Source organism: Loxodonta africana, chromosome 2, assembly GCF_030014295.1.
Source record: "Loxodonta africana isolate mLoxAfr1 chromosome 2, mLoxAfr1.hap2, whole genome shotgun sequence".
Taxonomy (NCBI): domain Eukaryota; kingdom Metazoa; phylum Chordata; class Mammalia; order Proboscidea; family Elephantidae; genus Loxodonta; species Loxodonta africana.
This window is the reverse complement of record NC_087343.1, coordinates 101,430,027-101,448,959: the sequence shown is the minus strand read 5'-3', so window position 1 is coordinate 101,448,959 and position 18,933 is coordinate 101,430,027. Positions and strand designations below refer to the sequence as shown.

The 18,933-nt window shown below is 40.1% G+C and overlaps 2 protein-coding genes across 6 annotated transcripts in view; one reads left to right on the top strand and one right to left on the bottom strand.

The window, feature by feature from the left end:
• SLF1 (SMC5-SMC6 complex localization factor 1) overlaps positions 1 to 16,273 on the bottom strand; it is a 77,713-nt gene extending 61,440 nt beyond the window's left edge. Inside the window, exon 1 of one of the 4 annotated variants that reach the window (XR_002785675.2) lies at positions 16,031 to 16,253. The gene's annotated coding sequence lies outside the window, so the exon portion shown is untranslated. Of the gene's footprint in view, positions 1 to 13,073; positions 15,824 to 15,913; positions 16,006 to 16,030 lie in introns of those variants that run through there. The other 3 variants (XM_003404986.4, XM_023547715.2, XM_064274147.1) reach the window with 3 other exon arrangements.
• The window catches only part of KIAA0825 (KIAA0825 ortholog), a 446,146-nt gene continuing 443,308 nt past the window's right edge, over positions 16,096 to 18,933 (top strand). For both annotated transcript variants that reach the window (XM_064274127.1, XM_023547725.2), the window contains exon 1: positions 16,096 to 16,304. The gene's annotated coding sequence lies outside the window, so the exon portion shown is untranslated. The remainder of the gene's footprint in view (positions 16,305 to 18,933) is intronic.

Below are 18,933 nucleotides of genomic sequence, written 5' to 3'. Positions count from 1 at the left end.
TTTGGTTAGCAGCTGAGTTCTTAACTACTATGCCACCAGGGCTCCATATTAGCATAATAAAAAAAACTATCTTCAGTTTAAAATTACTGGTTTTTGCTAAGAGCCCCTGAAAAAAGTACACTTGTGGGGACAATGAAACAACCAGATTTTATATAAACTTTTGAAGAGCTTATGGACAGATACTGAAGAATATATATGAGTCATTGGAGAAACTGGCAGAACTAATGGTCCCACAGAATTTATACCAAATAATTTAATACAATAGGTACACATAGATCCTATTCTTAATTTATCATTTAACCTTGATATATATTAATTTCATTATAAAGCAGACTAATAAATCACAAGTTTTCATCTAAGTTTATTTTTACAGGGACCTTAATCCATATTTAAACGTAGTTCATAAAGTACTCTGCGTTTTGAGGAGGGACATTAAGTAAGAAACGGAAAACTCACAACATTACTAATCAGAATACAATTACTTCTGTTTACATGAGGTTAGAACTTTAGAATTAGATATGGCATTTTAGAGAAAATCTAGTTTCTCTTTACAGATGAGGAAAGCAGGGAGTAGAGAGATCAAGGTAACTTTTCATTTCCTAAAAATCCTGTCAATACAGCTCTAAATTTAAAACCTGTGAAACCCAGAACCTGTGTGAGGCAGAAGAGAAGGAAAACTCAAATATTTTCCACTAAAACAAGCAACAGAAATATGGTAAGAATATACCCTGTCGAAGATGAAAACTTGTGAGACCCGGAAAAACAACACAGTCCCGTTGAATTCTGGCTCTCACAGGTTTCACTATATTTAACTAACGCCACAGGGAAAGCACGGCAGTTGGCTTCTTTCAAAACAATGAGTAACATTCAAAAACTCTAAATTTTGAGCCAAAGACTAATAGCAGATAACCAGTGAAGTGAAAAAGCTTCCTTATAGAAATCCTGTTTTCAAAAACTAAAATAAATATGAAGTATAATAGATATACATGTACACTCAAATACATAAAGGTTGAAAATCATTTAGAATAAAAATGGGAAGAAAGTCTGACGATAACATTTTAAAGTATTACTCAAGATTAGGAGTAAACCTTCATTTCTCTTGCTTAATCTTTTGAAGAGAATGCACTTCAGCTAGAGTAATATCACTCCTGGTTTCTCCCTCTACTCTTCTTCATCTCCGTTTGGAGGAGGAAAAGCTGCTGGAGAGAACCAACTGGATATACTTTGCTCAGCTCTTCCTGGTTCTCCTTTGAATCTTTTGGAAACTCTGGTGGCGTAGTGCTTAAGAGCTACGGCTTCTAACCAAAAGGTTGGCAGCTCAAATCCACCAAGAGCTCCCTGGAAACTCTATGGGGCAGTTCTACTCTGTCCTATAGGGCTATTAAGAGTCAGAATCGACTCGACAGCAACGGGTTTGGTTTTTGGTATCTGTAAAGACAGTTCATATTAAATGCTTTCTGACATGTGCTGAGGAGCTGCCAGTATAGTCCTACACTGCCTGTGTGAGTAAATCAATTTAACGGTTATGTATTAAGAAGTGCATGGAGTTGCACATCAAAGCCATTTTTATTCCGTTGATGCTGATATTTTTATTTCAATATCTGACTTTCCATTTTCTCAGTTGGCTCCAGAAGCAGGAAAGAGGTATCACATATTAACTTCCTGTTGTTGGTTGGTTTTTTTTTTTTTTTGGTAGCTGCCATTGAGTCAATTCTGACTCATGGTGACCCCACGTGTGTAGTGTAGAACTGCTCCTTTCGGTTTTGAAGGCCGTAACCTTCCGGAAGCTGATACCCAGGCCTATCTTCTAAGGGGCAAAGAACTGCCAAACTTGGGGTTCGTAGTCCAGCACTTAAACATTGTACCTTAACAGGAACCCCTACCCGTAAAAAAAAAAAAATCTGTTGCCGTCGAGTTGATTCCGGCTCATAGAGACCCTATAAAAAATAGAACAGAGTAAATTGCCCCATACAGTTTCCAAGGAGCATCTGGTGGATTCAAACTGCCGACCTTTTGGTTAGCAGTCATAGCTCTTAACCGCTATGCTACCAGGGTTTCCAAGAACCCCTACAAACACCCTAAAATCATAAAATTCAGATACAGAACATAATATGTCTTTAGAATAAGGCTCTTCAATGAAGCAAATGCTTTAAAAAGTTACAAGGATCTGCTCAGTACAAAATCATAAAGTGTACACAGGAGAGCTAAATGTTTTATAAAAAAAGTTAATCATTTAAATCATACACACAAAATAAAATACTACCATCATTAAACAAAATGAAACTAGCTTCCTGCATAAAGTATTCTTTATTAACCATACAATTTTTTAAATCATTTACATGGATTAAATAACCAAGCTCCTACAACGTAACTGACAACAGGCTAATCTCTAAAATTTATAGAAAACTTCAACATCTCAACAACAAACAGACAAATAACCCAATTAACAATGGACAAAGAACGTGAACAGACACTTCACCAAAGAAAACATTCAGGAAGCTAACGAACACAGGAAGATGTTCTCGATTATTAGGCAAGATGCCAATTGTTGTTGTTAGGTACCATCTAGCCAGTTCTGACACATAGTGCCCTGTGTACCACAGAACCAGACACTGCCTGGTCCTGCACCATGCTCGCAATCGTTGTTATGCTTGAGCCTATCATTGCAGCCACTGTGTTAATCCATCTTTTTGAAGGTCTTCCTCTTTTCCACTGACCATGTACTTTAACAAGCATAAGATACTTCTCGAGCGACTGATCCCTCCTGCCAACATGTCCAAAGTACGTAAGACGCAGTCTCGCCATCCTTGCTTCTAAGGAGCATTCTGGTTGCACTTCTTTCAAGACAGATTTGTTCGTTCTTTTGGCAGTCCATGGTATATTCAATATTCTTTGTCAATGCCACAATTCAAAGATGACAATCCTTCTTAGGTCTTCCTTAGTTATTGTCCAGCTTTCACATGCATATGATGCAACTGAAAATACCATGGGTCAGGCACATCTTGGTCTTCAAGGTGACATCTTTGCATTTCAACACTTTAAAGAGGTCCTTTGCAGCAGATCTGCCCAACGCATCTTTCGATTTCTTGTCTGCTGCTTCCATGGGTGTTGATTGTGGATCCAAGTAAAATGAAATCCTTGACAACTTCAATCTTTTCTCTACTTATCATGATGTGGCTTATTGGTCCAGTTGTGAGATTTTTGTTTTCTTTACGTTGATTGTAATCCATACTGAAGGCTGTGGTCTTTGATCTTCATCAGTAAGTGTTTCAAGTCCTCTTCACTTTCAGCAAGCAAGGTTGTGTCATCTGTATAATGCAGGCTGGAGTCTTCCTCCAATCCTGATGCCCCATTCTTCTTCATACAGTCCAGCTTCTCCGATTATTTGCTCAGCAAACAGATCGAATAGGTATGGTGAAAAGATACAACCTTGATGCACACCTTTGCTGACTTTAAACCATGCAGTATCCCCTTGTTCTGTCCAAACTACTGCCTCTTGATCTATGTACAGGTTCCTCGTGAGCACAATTAAGAGTTCTGGAATTCCCATTCTTTGCAATGTTATCCATAATTTGTCATGATCCGCACAGTTGAATGCCTTTACTAGTCACTAAAACATGGGTAAACATCCTTCTGGTATTCTCTGCTTTCAGCCAGGATCCATCCAACATCAGCAATGATATTCCTGGTTCCATATTCTCTTCTGAATCTGGCCTGAATTTCTGGCAGTTCCCTGTACAAACAGATATAGGGCTGGCAGTGCTCACTAGTCTATGCCAAGAAATTTGGAAGACAGCTACCTGGCCAACTGACTAGAAGAGATCTGTATTTATGCCTATTCCCAAGAAAGGTGATCCAATCGAATGTGAAAATTATGGAACAATATCATTAATATCACACACAAGCAAAATTTTGCTAAAGATCATTCAAAAGTGGATAGAGCGGTATATCGACAGGGAACTGCCAGAAATTCAGGCCAGATTCAGAAGAGGACATGGAACCAGTGGCAAAATTAAAAAGATGCAAATGAAAACTACAATGAGATATCATCTCTCATCCCTGCAAAAATGGCAACTGATCAAAAAAAACAGAAAACAAATAATCCTGGCAAGGTTGTGGGGAAACTGGAACTCTCATACACTGCTGGTGGGAATGTAAACTGGCACAACCACTATGGAAAATGGTAATGGCACTTCCTTAGAAAGTTAGAAACAGAATTATCATACGATCCAGTAATCCCACTCTTATTTCAATAGACATATGCATGCATACACATGTTCACTGCAGCACTGTTCACAATAGCAAAAAGATGAAAACAACCTAAATGCCCATCAGTGGATGAATGGATAAACAAAATGTGGTATATGCACACAATGGAATACTATGCAATAATAAAGGCTAATGATGAATCTGGGAAATATCTCACAATATGAATGAATCTGGGGGGTATCATGCTGAGCAACATAAGACAATCACAAAACAACAACAATTATATGAGACTACTATTATAAAAAGCCAAGAATAGGTTTACACACAGAAATAAGTATTCTTTGATAGTTTCCAGAGAGGGGAGGAGGAGAGAAGGAGAATCACTAACTAGATAGTAGACAAGTGTTAATTCCGGTGAAGCGTAAGGCAACATACAATATGGGGGAAGCCAGCACAATGTGACCAAGGCAAAGGAAGATACTGAGAATTACGCAAGAATAAAGGACAACTACAGTAAATGCTATGCCGTAGACAACCCTGCAGCAACAGTAATAACAATACTTTGGGAGTAGATACATGGGTTAATATGTACACTAAATAGGTGAGGGGCATCATACAAGAGTATACCCATGTATGTATATATCAGTATGGTTGTGGGTATTTCTACATAAAACAAACAAAAACCAAACCCAGTGCCGTCGAGTCGATTCCGACTCATAGCGACCCTATAGGACAGAGTAGAACTGCCCCATAGAGTTTCCAAGGAGCGCCTGGCGGATTAGAACCGCCGACCCTTTGGTTAGCAGCCATAGCACTTAACCACTACGCCACCAGGGTTTCCATATTTCTACATAAATATTTGTAAATGCTGCATGTATACTCGTATATATAACAGACCATACAGGGGGCACAATCATAGAAACTACTTAGCCATTGGGACTGAACTACTGGGCCTGAAGGCTAAGAACCATAGTCTCAGGGGGCAACTAGGTCAACTGGCAAAACACAGTTCATAAAGATAATATTCTACATCCTAGCTGGTGAGTACCATTGGGGGACTTAAAAACTTTCGAGCAGCCGTCTAAAAAGCAACTATTAGTCTCTTCCCACCAGGAACAAAGGAGAACAAAGAAAATTCAAGACCCAATGAAACAATTAACCCAAAGCACTAATGGCACACATGAAATACAGTCTTCTCTAACCTGAGACGAGAAGAACTATACGGTGCCTGGCTACCACTAATGACCACTCTCACTGGGATCACAATAGAAGGTCCCAGGTAGAATGGGCAAAAAATGTAGAACAACAACAACAAAAAAAGACCACTTACTGGTCTGAAAGAGACTGGAAGAACCCCCGAGAGTATTGTCCTAAGATAAACTTCTAACTTGGAATGACAGACACTCCAAGAAGCTACCTTTCAGCAAAATAATAGACGGGGCTATAAAATCAACAATAACATCCATGAAAAATGTGCTCCTTAGGACAACTGACTATATGAGACCAAAAGGGCAACATTTGCCCAAAACCAAAGATGAGAAGACACAGAAGGACAGGGAAACCCTACTAATGAAAACGGGGAACCCAGGGAGGAAATGGGGTGAGTGCTGACATACTACAGCGATTACAACCAATCTGTGTAAGAATCACTGAATGGAAAATTAATTTGCTATGCAAACCTTCACTTAAAGCACAATAAAATGTTAATAACAACCAAGCTCCTGAGCATTATCATTCCTAGACATATACTGGTTAATATACAAAAACTTTACAAAGAGTATGCTCTTTTCCTAGAAATAATAATGATTTAGTCTGATGCAAAACACATACAAACACAAACACACATAATAAGGTCACATATGGATTATATAACACGTTTATAATCAGGGAGAAAACTTCTTTCATTAATTCTAGGGAGTTACTTAAATCCTTTAAGCAAATTTCCTTTAGAAAATGATAAGTCTTCTAGAAATATTAAACCAGTTGCCATCAAGTCCATTCCAACTCATGGAGACCCCATGGGTGTCAGACTAAAACTGTACTCCATAGGGTTTTCATTGGCTGGTTTTTCACAAGTAGACTGCCATGTCTTCCTACTGAGGTGCCTCTGGGTAGACTTGAACTTAACCTTTTGGTTAGCAGCCAAGCACATTAGCAGTTTGCACCACCCAGCAACTCCTCTAGAAATATTAGACAAGCAAAATTCAACATATCTGTGAATAGCATTTTGGTATTCTAACGGAAAAAGAAATCATTGTTTTTATAGTTCTTGAAAGCTACTATTATCAGAGGAGTACGAGTGTTTTAAACGTACATATTTTTCCCATTGTATTTTACTTATGTATTAAAGAGTTTCAAAAGCTATTTGGTAGGCTATTTTAAGAAACATTGTTAAAGAAGGGAAGTTTGAGTGGTTTTAAAACCTTAAAAGCTTGCTTACCTGACTATTCTAAAATACTGATGTGTAGAAGGCAATCAAAATATACAGAAAGCATCAAGAAAACAAAAATTCCCTGTAACGCTACCACCCAAAAACTTTTATTAAACGGTTGTTCTTTAAATTTTATTTTACTGCTTCCTGAGAATTAAATATATGTGATATAAAACTACAAGAAATAAAATTACCATACTATGTTTCTCTTTTCAGATTAAGTTGTTGTCGTTAGTTGCTATCAATTCCGTTGCTATCAATTCCGACTCACGGCGACCCCATATGTGCAGAGGAGAACAACTCCATGGGGTTTTCAAGGCTGTGACCTACCAGAAGCAGATCACCAGGCCTGGAAGCAGATTGCTGGGTCTGTCTCCCGAGAAGCCTCTGGGTGGATTCAAATCGCCAACCTTTCGGCTAGCAGTCGAGCACTTAGCCGTTTGCACCATCCATGAACTCCTTGCAGATCAATTTAACAATAAGCTATTTTAAAACTTGATTATTTACTACCAACGTGACATTTTAACATATTTTGGGTTGATGTATATATTATTAAATTATTTGGACTTGCTAGAGTCAGTGTATAAAACAAAATTCTCACCTTAAAACATAGTATCTTTATAATGGAATAAAGGTAATGAAAATAATCCATTTTGTACATTTAACAGCACTTTCTGTCAGAGCCCACAGTAAAATGAAAACAGGACCAACAGTGTAAAATAGGAGAAATCAGAAAAGCCTTTTTTTTTTTTTTTAATAATTTTTATTGAGCTTTAAGTGAACGTTTACAAATCAAGTCAGTCTGTCACGTATAAGCTTATATACACCTTACTCCATACTCCCACTTACTCCCCCCCTAATGAGTCAGCCCTTCTGGTCTCTCCTTTCGTAACAATTTTGCCAGTTTCTAACCCTCTCTACCCTCCTATCTCCCCTCCAGACAGGAGATGCCAACACAGTCTCAAGTGTCCACCTGATACAAGTAGCTCACTCTTCATCAACATCTCTCTCCAACCCATCGTCCAGTCCCTTCCATGTCTGATGAGTTGTCTTCGGGAATGGTTCCTGTCCTGGGCCAAAAGAAAGTTTGGGGACCATGACCGCCGGGATTCCTCCAGTCTCAGTCAGACCATTAAGTCTGGTCTTTTTATGAGAATTTGGGGTCTGCATCCCACTGATCTCCTGCTCCCTCAGGGGTTCTCTGTTGTGCTCCCTGTCAGGGCAGTCATCAGTTGTAGCTGGACACCATCTAGTTCTTCTGGTGTCAGCACGATGTAAGTCTCTGGTTCATGTGGCCCTTTCTGTCTGTTGGGCTCATAGTTGTCGTGTGACCTTGGTGTTCTTCATTCTCCTTTGATCCAGGTGGGTTGAGACCAATTGATGCATCTTAGACGGCCGCTTGTTAGCATTTAAGACCCCAGATGCCACATTTCAAAGTAGGATGCAGAATGCAGAAAAGCCTTTTTAAAGCAATTTCTTTCCTTTGAAAAATGAATAAGAAACTGAAATTAAACAGGCAAAAATGAGGAAAGGACTAGCCAAAAAAATGAGGGGTCCTCAATGGAACTGAATTGAGAATCCAGACATAAATCCATCCACATATGAGCAGTTGATATTTGATAAAGGCCCCAAAACAGTTAAATGTGGAAAAGACAGTCTTTTTAACAAATGGTCCTGGCATAACTGGATATCCATCTGCAAAAAAAGGAAACAAGACCCATACCTCACTCCATGTATAAAAACTAACTCAAAATGTATCAAAGACCTAAATATAAAATCTAAACTGATAAAGATCATGGAAGAAAAAAAAGGGACAACGTTAGGAGCCCTAATACATGGCATAAACAGTACAGAAAACATTTTAAAGAACGTAGAAGAAAAACTAGATAGCTGGGAGCTCCTAAAAATCAAACACTTATGCTCATCCAACGACGTCACCAAAAGAGTAAAAAGCCTACCTCCAGACTGGGAAAAAGTTTTTAGCTATGACATTCTGATCAGTGCCTGATCTCTAAAATCTACATGATACTGCAAACTCAACTACAAAAAGACAAATAACCCAATTAAAAAACGGGCAAAAGATATGAATAGACACTTCACTAAAGAAGACATTCAGGTAGCTAACAGATACATGAGGAAATGTTCATGATCATTAGCCATTAGAGACATGTAGGTCAAAGCTACAATGAGATTCCATCTCACTACAACGAGGCTGGCATTAATCCAAAAAACACAAAATAATAAATGTTGGAGAGGCTGTGGAGAGACTGGAACACTTCTACACTGCTGGTGGGAATGTCAAATGGTTCAACCACTTTGGAAATCGATTTGGTGCTTCCTTAAAAAGTTAGAAATAGAACTACCATACAATCCAGCAATCCCACTCCTCGGAATATATCCTAGAGAAATAAGAGCCTTTACACAAACAGATATATGCACACCCATGTTTATTGCAGCACTGTTTACAATAGCAGAAACGTGGAAGCAACCAAGGTGCCCATCAACAGATGAATGGATAAATTATGGTATATTCACACAAGGGAATACTACGCGTCGATAAAGAACAGTGAGAATCTGTGAAACGTTTCATAACATGGAGGAGCCTGGAAGGCATCATGCTGAGTGAAATTAGTCAGTTGCAAAAGGACAAGTATTGTATAAGACCACTATTATAAGAACTTGAGAAATAGTTTAAACTGAGAAGAAAACATTCTTTTGTGGTTACGTGAGGGTGGGGGGCGGGTGGGAGAGGGGTATTCACTAATTAGATAGTAGATAAGAACTACTTTAGGTGAAGGGAAAGACAGCACACAATACAGGGGAGGTCAGCACAATTGTCCTAAACGAAAAGCAAAGAAGTTTCCTGAATAAACTGAATGCTTCGAAGGCCAGCGTAGCAGGGGCAGGGGTCTGGGGACCATGGTTTCAGGGGACATCCAAGTCAACTGGCATAATAATATCTATTAAGAAAACATTCTGCATCCCACTTTGAAGAGTGGCACCTGGGGTCTTAAACGCTAGCAAGCAGCCATCTAAGATGCATCAATGGGTCTCAACCCACCTGGATCAAAGCAGAATGAAGAACACCAAGGACACAAGGTGATTACGAGCCCAACAGACAGAAATGGCCACATGAACCAGAGACTACATCAGCCTGAGACCAGAAGAACTAGATGGTGCCCGGCTCCAGCTGATGACTGCCCTGACAGGGAACACAACAGAAAACCCCTGAGGGAGTAGGAGAGCAGTGGGATACAGATCCCAAATTCTCATAAGACCAGACTTAATGGTCTGACTGAGACTGGAAGGACCCTGGTGGTCATGGCCCCCAGACCTTCTGCCGGCCCAGGACAGGAACCATTCCCAGAAGCCAACTCTTCAGACATGGATTGGACTGGACAATGGGTTAGAGAGGGATGCTGGTGAGGAGTGAGCTTCTTGGATCAGGTGGACACTTGAGACTATGTTGGCATCTCCTGCCTGGAGGGGAGATGAGAGGGTGGAGGGGGTTAGAGGCTGGCGAAATGGACACAAAAAGAGAGAGTGGAGGGAGAGAGCAGACTGTCTCATTAGGGGGAGAGTAATTGGGAGTGTGTAGCAAAGCACATGTCGGTTTTTGTGAGAATGACTGACTTGATTTGTAAACGTTCACTTAAAGCACAAATAAAAATTATTAACAAAAAAAAGATTAAAAAAAAATGAGGGGTCCTGCTTCAAACATTACGCAAATGTAAATCTGTTAGAAACAAATGAGAACACAGGACATTTACTCATAAAGTTGTAAGAAAAGCTGGACTATTATCTAAACTTCTGCAGAATTGTGATTTCCAGTCATGGCACACAATAACTAGCACGGTTTTTTTTTTTTTTTTTTAATTCCATTAGCCTGATCTAGTATCTTCCTATAATAAAATGATCTGCTTGAAGCAACGGAGCTTACATTTAGCCATGCATTTTAACACCAGTCTTTATGACAAACTAATGGCCCAGATCACAGATCTAATTCATACAGCTACATGGGAAAATTGATATTCATATATGTATACAGACATAGAGTAAACCCTGGTGCTGTAGTGGTTAAGAACTACAGCTGCTAACCAAAAGGTCAGCAGTTCGAATCCACCAGATGCTCCCTGGAAATGCTATGGGGCAGTTCTACTCTGTCCTGTAGGGTCACTATGACTAGAAATTGACCGCAATGGTTTTTTTTGTTGTTGTTGTTTCTAGACATGCCCAGATTTATAGATATATTTATATACCTACAAAATTGGTGGATTGATGATTCTTCCTACGACTCTGAAGGATTAAAACAATAAACACTAGCTTGATATGTCAACAAACTCAAAAGAGAACACTATACAAAAGTGCCTTACTACATATTAATGACCCAGACAATTCAGGCCTTAAAAGTACGGTCAAGTTTTTGGTAGGTTATATGTTTTAGGATATGGAGGATCAAGAGCTAATTTCTAGAAGTCTTCTAGTACTAGAAAGAAAGCAAATATACCCTAACATATTTTTACTAGAAGTATTTCTTGGGAAATTATACAACTTTCTAGAACTTATGGGTATGGTCCTTCAACCATTCACACAAAAGATACTATTCTAAAACAAAAGGAAAAGAAAACAAAATAGAGCATTTGTTCCTGACAGTTAAATATTTTATCTTTACTGTCGGAAAAATTAAAACTTAAATACAGTAATAGATTTTTAAGGAGCCCTGGTGGCGCAGTGGTTAAGAGCTCAGCTGCTAACCAAAAGGAAAATGTCCTATCATACTAACTGAAATTTAAAAATTTACTTACCTTGAACCATGTAACACCACTACTGAGGAGATAATGATTGAGAACAGAGTTGGCCTTAAGGCAGAGGAAGCAAATGTCTCTGTGGTGTGGACTTTCCCAAAATATCTCCCGCATGGGCCTATCCCTGATGCCTGAAATTCCTTTGCAGTTAACACCAGTTAGAAATGCAAGTGAATCTATGGCATTCACCACCATAATTAAGAACATTTTACCACATGCCAGCTTTTTAGGTCCTTTGGATTCTTTACAATATGATACATAACTAGAACATGTTTGAAGGAGTAAAAGATGTAGAGAATGCAGACAAAAGTAGAGGGCAGGAATACAGCCTTGAATGCAGGGGTCTGATTTAGTTTGGCAGGATGAGAATAGCAGGGTATAACAGTTGGGCAAAACAGTGGGGTCCTGCAAACAAGGGTGGCAGGAATGCTTAAAGAGGTCTATGGTAGGAGAATAATGACGAATGTTTCCCATCTGCCATTACAATTTCTTTTATGATCAACTCTGTATACAAAAGAACTTTGAGAACATAATGCATCTTATAAATTGTAAGTTATCATTAACAAAAATAAATAAGGACTTGTAAAATGTGTTTAATTTACATGTTTATATTTAAGAACTAATGTTTTTTTTTCCAAAAATAATCTTTACAAGGGGATACTGATTGGTTTAAAGCCAGGAAAGGTGTGCATCAGGGTTGTATCCTTTCACCATACCTGCTGAGCAAATAATATGAGAAGCTGAACTACATAAAGAAGAACGGGGCATCAGGATTGGAGGAAGACTCATTAACAACCTGCATTATGCAGATGACACAACCTTGCTTGCTGAAAGTGAAGAGGACTTGAAGCACTATGAAAATCAGAGACCACAGCCTTCAGTATGGATTACAATCAACGTAAAGAAAACAAAAATCTTCACAACTGGACCAACAGGCAACATCACGATAAACGGAGAAAACGATTGAAACTCTCAAGGATTTCATTTTACCTGGATCCACAATCAACACCCATGCAAGCAGCTGTCAAGAAATCAAAGGATGCATTGCACTGGGTAAATCTGCTGCAAAGGACCTCTTTAAAGGGTTGAAAAGCAAAGATGTCACCTTGAAGACTAAGGGATGCCTGACCCAAGCCACTATATTGTCAATCGTATCATATGCATGTGGAAGCTGGACAATGAATAAGGAAGACTAAAGAAGAATTGATGCCTTTGAATTGTGGCGTTGGCAAGGAATATTGAATATACCATGGACTGCCAAAAGAAGGAACAAATCTGTCTTGGAAGAAGCGCAACCCGAATGCTCCTTAGAAGCAAGGATGGCGAGACTGCGTCTTACATACTTTGGACATATTGGCAGGAAGGATCAGTCCCTGGAGAAGGATACCATGCTTGGCAAAGTACAGGGTCAGCGGAAAAGAGGAAGACCCTCAACGAGGTGGACTGATACAGTGGCTACAACATTGAGCTCAACCATAACAACGATTGTAAGGATGGCGCAGAACAGGGCAGTGTTTCGTTCCGTTCTGCATAGGGTCGCTATGAGTTGGAACCGGCTTGACGGCACCTAACAACAACAACAACAAATTTTGTCATTTAATTTTAATTAAAAACCAAACCAAACCTACCGCTATCGAGGTGATTCCAGCTCACAGCGATCCTATAGGACTGAGCAGAACAGCAGCCCATAGGGGTTCCAAGGGTGTAATCTTTACGGAATCAGGATGGCATATCTTTTTCCCATGGAGCACCTGGTGGGTTCTAATCATTGACCTTTCGGTTAGCAGCTGAACACTTTAACCACTGCACTACCAAAACAAAAAATGAAACTCGTTGCCATTGAGTTCATTCTGCCTCATAACAACCCTTAAGGACAGAGTTGAACTGCCCCATAGGGTTTCCAAGGAGCTGCTGGTGGATTCGAACTGCCAACCTTTTGCACTGCACCACTAGGACTCCTAATTTTAATTAATACATGCTTATCATAGGAAATTGGAAAAATAGTACAAAGTATATAGAAAAATTAAAATCGTCTCTAATTCCTTCATCCTGGGATACCACTCTTAATATTGGAGGGTGGGGGGAGAAGAATTTGATGTGCAGGTATTTTTCATACTTTTTCATGTATGAGAATACATATTTGCATACAATAAAATTTAGATATTACACTGGTTTGTGTCTTAATTTTTATATGAAATTGTATCATGAACATTTTTCTATGCCATGGTTTTTAAGGCCACATGATGAAAACTAGTAGTTTTTAATGTTCGTTGCTTAGCAAACTATTTTGATTTTAAACCTACTCCTACAGCAAACTAAGGAGAAACATTTTTAAAACCCCCCTCTTCTGAAGATATATTAAGCCTTGAATGAAATCAGTCCTGGAGCTTTGAATTCAAGAGTTTGATAGAGTTTTTGGAAACACTGGTGGCATAGTGCTTAAGTGCTACGGCTGCTAACCAAGAGGTCGGCAGTTCAAATCTGCCAGGCGCTCCTTGGCAACTCTATGGGGCAGTTCTACTCTGTCCTATAGGGTCGCTATGAGTCGGAATAGACTCGACGGCAGTGGGTTTGGTTTTTGGTTTGGATGGAGTTTCATGATTCCTCTTATCTAAAACATTTAACTGGGAAAGTAAACTTAAATGCTAAGACTGAAAAGGGTTATACAGTGTTGGATCCCTGTTTTAACTAATTTCAAAATGTGGACACATATCACAGAACTCATACTGTGTGTCTAAAATGCTGTTATATATGTAGGGAAGGGGGGTGGAGAGAGACAGAGACAGAGAAAGGACATATAGTCCCTGGGTGAAACAAATGCTTAAGTGCTGGACTACTAATTAAAAGTTGGTGGTTCAAACCCACCCAGAAGCACCTCAGAAGTAAGGCCTGACAATCTGTTTCTGAAAGGTAACAGCCTCAAAAACCCTATGAAGCAGTTCTACTTTGCACACATGGCAGTGCCATGACTCAGAAGAGAATGGATGGCAACTAACAAAACTCTAGCTATCTAATCTATCTATCTAAACATGTATTTGAAGCTATAAATTCAAGTGGATTTAAAAATTCTGTTCCCTCTTGGCCTAGGAGCCAAATTAGGCACCTTGGCTTAACTTCAGGCAGCTGACTTTGGCATTCTTAGAAAGATGTTCTAACCTTACTTGCTAACCCAGACACACACCTCCGCCTCCCACATATATATACACAGACATATACGTTATTTCACAGAGCTTACTTACTTCAGTGGCATTATTCGGAAAAAGAGCTGACGTTATTTAGTCTCTCTGATATTTCATATAAATTAAGAATGCTGTTCGAGTTAACTTATAAGCACAGTAATCAAATTTACAAATCCGGAAGGCCCTGGTGGCACAATGGTTAAGAGGCTGGCTGCTAATCAAAAGGTCACCAGTATAAAATCACCAGCCACTCCCTGGAAAACCTATAAGGCAGTTCTACTCTGCTCTAGAGGGTTGCTACCCAACCACTCCGCGCAACGGGTTTGGTTTTTTTGATTTTATACAAACCCACCCCAAACTATCAATGTATGTATTGAACAACTGCAATCAGGCAAACTTTCCTAAAATAGGAACATCTTGCACATCAGTAATGAATTAGGAATTGTGAGTACAACATAACATAAACCAAAAGGTGCAGTGTCTGTCATGCATACACTATGAATTCTGTTTAAATTTTCATTCCCGATGTCTCAAACCTTTTTTGTTTGTTTTTAGACAGGGTAGAGCTTGGCCTCCAAAATCATGATCCACCTAGGTCCTGGGTCAAATCCTTATAGAGCATACCGGAGGCTGCCTAATTTCTGTCAACATTTAATCAGAGCCTTTGGATGTGGAGAAATCTCAGAATAACCATTTAGTCTTGTTCCCAGCCTTTAGACAGCTGAGATATTACAATCCCCAGGTACAAAGACCCTCCTTTTAGGGAAAGAGATGTGCGCACAAGTGTGTGTCTGTGTGTGTGTGTGTACGCACGAGTATGTGTTTAAAGGCCTACGTAGTTACTTCTGACTAGCACAGCAACAGCAAAACTACGGTAACTTATTTGAATATATTTAAAAATTGTACTAGGGAGAGGAGGATGAAAGAATTTGCTCCGTAAACAGGAAGGTAGGACTGGAGGATCCCAGGCACCTTCAATGACGCTAAAATATGAAGAGCAGCCAAGAATCTGGGACTCTGGGCGAGGAGCCCCAGTCAGCTCTATGGAAACGAAGGACGCGAGTGGCCTAGCTCCTTCCCTGCGGAGAACAGAGCCGCGGGGCTGCGCAAACGGAAGGTGGGGGAGGGGCGCTCCGTACCATAGACCGGCGCTAGGCGGCCATCTCCGCCTGTGGGGCGGGGTCTGCGGCCGCAGCCCACCAACGCGGGCGCGGAGCGCAGCAAACCCGGCAAGTGGGAATGAACAGCGGCTGAGAAAAGCGCGAGAGGCGGGCACCACCAACGCCCACCTCAGACCCCTCCAGCTTTCCAGCCAGGTAGCGGCAGAAACTTCAGGGAACACAGCGTAGGGAAGAAACATCCCCAGAGTCAGGGTATACTGTGTCTTCGGAGGTGAGACCCTTTACCTTCCCGGCCGGCGTGTCTGGGCTGCTTCTCTCAGTTGTCGGTGGCGGCAGGAGCAACGACTGCCGCTGCAGCACTCACTGCTTCGCTAATCCGGGCTCTGGGAAATAATTTCCCGCCGCGCGCTCAGCAGCCCCGGAAGCAATTGTGGAATTTCCGGGTGGTTGTTAGTGACGCTCTCGAGCTGTCGTCAGGGAGGAGTGAGCGGGTGCGGGGCTGCACTTTGTGGCCACTGGGTCAGGCTTCTTTCGGATCAGCGCCGGAGGTGGGAGACTGGTAAGTGATTTTTCTGGGTTGCCTCCAGGGTCTAATATTTCCGGCCGAGGCTCCGGGCAGCGCCTTGGCCGGACCTGAAAGCGGGAGGGCAAGAATCGATCCAGTCATGAAGTGCGCATCCAGACCCTTGGCGCTTCATCGGTTGGGCGGCTGGAGAAGGCCCTAGGATCTCGGCTCCCCAGCTTCTGGACTCGCAGTATATGTCTCCAATTTGGAACTCGACCTCTCGCCCTCAAGTATCCTTGGGCGAGGCGGAAGACACCGTGTACCTCGACTCAGCTTAGTGCGAAGCCTCTCTACTAATCATTAAGAAGTGTTGTTACTGTCTCGCATGGGCAGGATTTGGTCACTTTACATTCTCGAGAGTTGCTTCACAATCCTCTCCTTAGTTCTTTTTCCATAGCCCTGAGTCTCTTGCCTGGGAGGCAGGCAATCTGCTGAAGTGGACAATTTTACAAATACTTGACCAGTGGGCTGAGAGGGTCGTTCCTGATTTAGAATTAATTAAATGTTCTCGCGGCAGTTTGAGTTAAATGTGGAGAATGGTCTTTGTTCACCTGGCTGCTACAAGATACGAGAACAAGTTTGTAATTTTATGCGTGGGCTTTAGAAACTCTTTTTACCTTTTGGAAACCAGTGATCAGGAAATAGGTGTGCTTTCAGAAAGGAAAGGTCGTGTTCTGCTCCAGGTATCCTAGATAAGGTTGGATTCAGGAAAACTTTGGATGGAGATCTAGGTAACCAGACTACAGTACTTCTAAAGAGAAATTGCTTCCGACCGAACGGATAATGTGAGGAAAAGTGCACTTTCACTCGGAGATTTGAAAGGTGTGTTGTAGTGAATCTGGGTGGCTTCTGTCTTTATTGAGTAATACAGTTTCTTCAGGTAAGTAGCCTTTACTCACCACCTTATATCCAAATAATCACCTTTTTTTCTCATAGCATGCAGCTGATTGATTTTCCAAAACAGCAAGTTCCAAAAATAGAAATTCTAGGGATTACTCTGCTATAAAAATAATGTAATATGTTGAGTTCAAGGCCCCCGATGCATCAGGCAAATGCCTTATTACCCATTGAGAGTAATGCAATCTTGTTTAGAGCAGCACATTGATCCTCTAATCTCCTTGTTGGTTAATTGTTCAATAAAGTTTTATAATCTCGCCATTTTGTCCCATTTTTGTCATTTTAATTGAATCTGTATTTTTTCTTTATTTCTTCAATTGAAAAGATTGTAAATTACTTCACGGAGATTACATATTGTTTCTATATAGCATCTTGCTTTAGACAGCCAGTGATTTTTTTTTTTATCATTGCTCTTTATTTGTTATATCTCCATTCAAATTAATATAGCTGACTGCTTAATAACTATGAATAACTACTGCCTGTTAGACACTTTACATTCATTATTTTATGTTTAATGGTTACTGCAACTCTTCAAGAAAAAAATCATATCCCTATTTTGCAAATATTTTATATTGAGACTCAAAGAGGTTGTGATTTCCCACAAGTTATACAGTTAAATAGCACAATGGAGATTTGAACTCAGTCTGCCTGATTCCAAAACTTTGTCTTTTTTTACTGTTACTATATACTTTCTTTCATCACTAAACATATCAGAACCATTCCTTTCACTCTCAGGTAAACTCAGATAGATAGTATGTCACATTCAGAAGTGAAATGGATAGCAAAACTTGGGAATAAAGAAAATTAAGGCATGTGTTCACCACCTTAATTTCCACATATGAATAATCCAATTTCTGTTCCTTGCTGATCTTTGGCCAGTTTTATCATTCTAACTCGAACACCTGTATTGTACATTGGCGTAATAGCTGGGACAAATACAAGAGATCTAGAGACAGACCATCGGCGTGTTGGTGACTTTCAGTCCTGAGCTTCAGCTGTCTCTTTAAACAGCTTTTCATGTGTACACATTTTTATGTATGTATATTTATGTGTGTGTATGTAAAAAGAGAAAAGGAGAGAATGAGCAATGAGCATAAATTCATAAAATTGAACTTTGTAATGCTCTGTGAAGAATTGTTATTTGATGATTATTTGCCAAACTGTTCTATTTCACTCAAGTAACCCTCAGACAGATGGTGATTATCACAGTTTAAGGGAGCATGCTTAATTAAGGAGCCCTGGTGACGCAGTGGTTAAGAGCTCAGGCTGCCAACCAAAAGATCGGCAGTTCGAATCCACCAGCTACTCCTTGGAAATCCTGTGGAGCAGTTCTGTTCTGTCCCATAAGGTCACTGTGAGTCGGAATCTACTTGACGGCAGTGGGTTTGTTTGGCTTTTTCGGTTTATGCTTAATTAAACCTGCCCGGTCTAGTATCCTGTTTTATGCAGAGAAATAGAAATAACCTAATAGGGAATTTACTAAAACTAGTTGAAATGACCAATGCTGGAAATGACATAGAACTTAATTCTAAAGAAATCCAGGTTTACAGAGAAACATAAGTGTGTATACATATTTATATGTAGCCTGAATATTAATGTGTGTTTGATTGTGTTGTATTCACTTAAACACATGAGAGAAATTTGCTTCACAGATCTCATAGATGTGAGGGATGTTTTATTTTCTATCAAATTTGCTTGTGAAGGTTGAGATTCTGTTTTTTTCATC